The 5,437-nt window shown below is 41.6% G+C and overlaps 1 long non-coding RNA gene across 1 annotated transcript in view; it reads right to left on the bottom strand.

Moving 5' to 3' along the window:
* The window catches only part of LOC109117783, a 17,526-nt gene extending 12,095 nt beyond the window's left edge, over positions 1-5,431 (bottom strand). The window contains exon 1 of the long non-coding RNA XR_002025070.2: positions 5,354-5,431. This is a non-coding gene — a long non-coding RNA (uncharacterized LOC109117783). The remainder of the gene's footprint in view (positions 1-5,353) is intronic.
* Positions 5,432-5,437: the final 6 nt, after the last annotated feature.

Below are 5,437 nucleotides of genomic sequence, written 5' to 3' on the forward strand. Positions count from 1 at the left end.
TATTTTTATTTTTTATTTTTTATTTTTTTACGTGTATACAGGGGTAACACATCGTACTAAATATGTAAGGTCACATCTACGTGGGTTTGATTACAGAAACTGATAAAGTATTCTCTAAATAATGAAAAAAAAGATAAGACTGTCATCCCAATTTACTGTGTTGAGTTGACATTGTACAGAAATGGACAGCCATATTGGTCTAGAACTGTTAATTTTTTTATTTTTATTTTTTATTTTTTTACGTGTATACAGGGGTAACACATCGTACTAAATATGTAAGGTCACATCTACGTGGGTTTGATTACAGAAACTGATAAAGTATTCTCTAAATAATGAAAAAAAAAGAATAAGATAAGACTATATGAGCAAGAAGCAATTTAAATATGTTCAGGGACCATTTTCATCTCCAGAAATAAGGATTATTTTAATGTTTCATCATTGCCTTTTCTCTTTTACTTTCCTTTTAAGTTTTATTTTAGGGTCCCCTATTTTAAATGTTCATACAGAGATTTCTTTAACTGAAATACCGAATAGTTTCTTTGGTGTGAAAACTATAATAGTACATAGGATCCTAATGAGATAATTAATAATGTGAAATAGGAAGTAAAGGGCTAAAGGTGTAGGGAAAGTGGGAAGGGTGGGGGAAAGGTATTAAGGAAGAGGAAAAAATATGAGAAACTGAAAAAATGGAAATAAAGTGTTTGTAAATGGGGAGGGGGGTGAAGGGAGGGCAGGGACAAGGGGAAAAAATGAGAATCAAGACCTATTATGTAAAGGTACAAGATCCCAATGATGAATGTAACTGTACTGTATACCTAGATTGTACCAATAAACTCAATTTAAAAAAAAACTATCTATGGCAAACCAACAGCCAAACATTATACCAAATGGACAAAACTGAAAGCTTTCACTATAAAATCAGGAACAAGACAAAGATGTCCACTGTTACTACTCTTACTCAATATAATTCTGGAAATAGTAGCCAGAGCAATTCAGCAAGAGAAAGAAATAAAAGGAATAAGCTAGGAAAGGAAGAAGTGAAATTATCATTTCATTCCTAATCACATGGATTTGAGTCTTTCCTTTTTTTTTTTTTTTTTTTGATAAGGTTGGCTAAGGGTTTGTCAATTTTATTTAATGATGCTCTACACAGAAGATCCCAAAAGCTCCACCAAAAGACCTCTAGATTTAATAACCAAATGCAGCAGAGTAGCTGGATACAAAGTCAACACTCAAAAATCAATAGCTTTCCTGTACACAAATAACAAAAACAAACACTGAGAGAAATTAGGGAAACAACACCTTTGACAATAGCGTCCAAAAGCGGGGGGGAATACCTAGGAATCAATCTAACAAAGGGAGTAAAAGACCTCTACATTAAAAACTACAGTACTCTGAAAAAAGAGATCAACTAGGCTATCAGACAATGGAGTGCCAGGGATTTTCCTCAGTGGTGCCACATGTGCCTCACGAATGCAAGGTGCTGAGTTTGATCCCCAGTCGTGGTGGGGAAGATGGAAAGGTATTTCTTATTCTTGGGTAGGAAGCACCAATGTAGTAAAAATGGCCATACTTCCAAAATTGTTATACAGACTTAATGCAATCTCAATCAAAATTCCAACAGTAAGCCAGGCATGGTGGTGCACGCCTGTAATCCCAGCACTTGGGAGGCTGAGGCAGGAGGATTGCTGTGAGTTCAAGATCAGTCTGGGCTACATAGTGAGTTCCAGTTCAGTCTCAACTACATAGTGAGACCCTGTCTCAAACCCCCCCCCAAAAAAATCAACAGTATATCTTACAGAATTAGAAAAATCACCCCAAAATTAATTTGGAACCAGAAGAGTCCTAGAATAGCAAAGGCAATTCTGGGCAACAAATGTAAGGCAGGAGATATCACAATCCCTGCCTTGAAATCAGACTACAAAGCTACTGTAACAAAAACAGCATGGTTCTGGCAAAACAAAAACCAAAAAAAAAAAAAAAAAACCCGCAGGGTGTGGTGGTGCACACCTGTAATTCCAGCACTTGGGAGGCTGAGGCAGGAGGATTGCTGTAAATTCGAGATCAATCTGGGCTACATAGTTCCAGGTCAGTCTCAACTACATAGTGAGACCCTGTCTCAAAACAAAACAGACCCAAGGATCAATGGAATAGATTAAAAGATGCAGAAACAACTCCAGATATAGTCCCCTTATCTTTAACAAAGGAGCAAAACATCTTCAATGGAAGAAAGATGGTCCCTTAATAAATGATGCTGGAAAAACTGGCTTACCACTTACTGAAGTTTAAAAGTAGACCCATATCTTTCACTATGCACTAAACTAAAATAAAAATGGATCGAAGATCCAAATATTAAAACAGAAACACAATCTTGTGGAGGACAGTATAGTTAGAACTCTTGACATTGGTGTAGGCAAAGATTTTATGAACAAAACCTCGGTCCCACAGAACTATCACAAAGAATAAACAACTGGGATCTCATCTTATTAAAAAGCTTTGCACAGCAAGAGAAATGACCAACAGAGTGAAGAGACAACTCACAGTGTGGGACAAAAAATTTGCCAGCTTTCCTGAAAGTATTAATACCTAGAATATATAAAGAATTGAAAAAAAATCAGACCTCCCAAATGTAAAGACCCAATCCAAAAATGGACATCTGAAATAAACAGACACTTCTCGGGTGAAGAAGTACTAACAGCAAATAAATATACAAAATGGCTGAGGATGTAGCTCAGTGATTCTGCTGCCTGCCGCGCAAGTGCAAGTTTGATTTATCTATTTCATACCTAAATAAATGAATAAATAAAACAAATGTACAAATATGTTCAACATCAATAGTTATTCGAGGGCCAGGGATGTAGCTCAGTGGTTCCGCCACCTGCCTTGCAAGCACAAGGTCCCACGTTCAATCCTCAGTACAAAAAGTCATCCCTGAGAAAATTAAAACAATGCTGAGATTGCATCTCACTCCAGAAAGAATAGCTGTTATCAAGAAATCAGCCAAGGGCCAGGATGTAGCTCAGTGGCGCTGCACCTGCCTGGCAAGCACAAGATCCTGAGTTCAATCTCTGGTACCAAAAAAACGAGAAAGAAAGAAATCAACCAATAACAAATGCTGACGGGGCTATGGGAAAAAACGAACCCTTCTCCACTGTTGGTGGGAATGTAGACTGGTGCAGTCACTGTGGAAATCAGTGTGGGGATTCCTCAAACTAAAACTAGATGATAGGGCCAGGGATTTAGCTCAGCGGTGCTGCTGCCTGCCTCACAAGTGCAAGGACCTAAGTTTGATCCCCAGTATTAAAAAAAAAAAAAAAAAAAAAAAACCCAAACCTGGAGGTTCCATTTGACCCAGCTATTCCCCTTTGTGTCTCCTGACACAAAAATAAATAGCATCACACCACAGCGATATATACATATCCATGTTATAGCAGCATAGATGGTAATTGCTAAATCTTGGAAAAAGCCCAAATGCCCATCAACTGATGAATGGATAAAGTGCTTTTCTTTATACAGTGGAGTACTAAGGATAAACTTTGAGCCATTTCTAGCTAAATGGTTGTACTTGAGACCATACTCTTAAGTGAAATAAACTGGACACACATGTTCAGATACTTCCTTGTTTCTCTGGTTTAAGAAACTGAAAGTGGAGGCTGAGACAGGAGGATCGCTGTGAGTTCGAGACCAGCCTGGGCTACACAGTTCCAGGTTAGTTTCAACTACATAGTGAGACCCTGTCTCAGAAAAAAAAAAAAAAAGTGGAAACAAGGATAAAAATGTATAATAGATATTATGGGAAGAAATAGAAAATAGATAAATGGGAAGAAAATGTTCAAATGAAAAGGGGAGGCCAGGGATTTAGCTCAGTGGGGCCACTGCCTCTTTTGTAAGCGCAAGGTCCCAAGTTCGATCCCCAGTAACAAAGAAAAAAAAAAAGAGAGAGAGAAGGGGAACAATGGAGGCAGAAGATGGAAAGGAAAGAAGGAACCAAAGGAAAATAGAAGGAAAAATGGCAACAAAGCTTTTGTAAATAAGGTGAGGTACAGAGGCTGAAAGGGGGAGAATGGGAAAAAAAGAAGCAAGGTATGTCATGTACAGGTACACATTTCCATTATGTGCATCTAAAATGTACCAATAAATGTTTTGCTTTAAAAAAGCAAAGATCTGTCCAGGGATTTAGCCCAGTGGTTCCACTGCATGCCTTGCCAAGTATAAGGACCTGAGTTTGATCCCTGGTACCAAAAAAAATAAAAAGATTTGGAAATGTAACTCAGAGTGAAGGCCCTAGATTGAGACCCCAGTATGGGAGTGGGGTGAAGGGCAGTTGCAGGAAATGTGAACAATCTTAAACTGGTAATAGCAGTTTTATCTACTTCAATGAATTACATTTTTTTTCCTATTTTTTAGAATTCATTTTAAGGGCAAGAGATCAGGTCCTTACCTCTGTCTTCACTGTTTGTCTGTTTGAGACAGGGCCTCACTATGTAGCTTAGGCTGGCATCAAATTTGCAGCGATCCTCCTGTCTCAGCCTCCCAAATGCTGGGATTACGGGTGTGCACCACCACACCCGGTCTAACCCATTGTTGTAATGTAATAAAGGAGGCAGAATGTAGATAAAGATGCCAAGACCATCCTGCTTTTAACTACTCACTGGGCCCCAGCCTTTAAGTCTGTTACAGAAGCACACAGGAAGTGCACCGATGCTTCTGGAACAGGTAAGGAAGAAGGTGGGCCTGTCCAAGGAGACTGGAAAATGCAGCCACAATGGTATTGCTCCTGAATACATACTGGTGTGCGCTGTCAGCTTTAGTCCTGGGTATGCGTCTCCTCCCGAGAGAATAACCCAACCCTTGAAGGGCAGAGAGCACGAAGACACCTTGGAGCTGAGCCACTGGTTTATCCTGCTTCCCCATTTTTCGCGATTATCTGAGTTTGCTTTTCCTCGGAGAGGGTGGCGTCTCAGTTGTGGAAGCGCCCGGTTTTCTCCCTTCTACACCGCGCATTGAGCAACCGCTGCAGTCCCCGCGGGTGACTGCCAGGGCGCTGGTCTCCCGGCTTCCCAAGGCTCTTCCACCGCCCCAGTCGGGGTCTTGCTGCCTACGCAACCCCAGCACACCCTGCACAAGCAGCTGCTTCTTCCGAAGGCCAGACTCCCAGAGGACTCCCGGGGAGAGCGCCGCCGGCGGAACACAGCTTCCATCGTCCTCGGGAAGGTCGTGGGACCTGCGGCTCCGCCACTGCGTGGCGTCGGCTGCCGCAGCACTGAGTCATCGCCCGGTGCCGCGGGCCGGGACCCCTCCCTCGTTCCCTCCCAGACCTTGCGCTTCTCGTAGTAAAGCCGAGGCCTCTCACCCGGGACGGCAGCTACCGTCAGAGCTGCCTTGACAGAGCTGTCCGGCCTGGGTCTCCACGTGGGAGCAGCGTCTACCTCGGAAG

The sequence above is a fragment of the Fukomys damarensis genome, unplaced genomic scaffold (assembly GCF_012274545.1).
Source record: "Fukomys damarensis isolate Sample0158 unplaced genomic scaffold, DMR_v1.0_HiC HiC_scaffold_37, whole genome shotgun sequence".
Taxonomy (NCBI): Eukaryota; Metazoa; Chordata; class Mammalia; order Rodentia; family Bathyergidae; genus Fukomys; species Fukomys damarensis.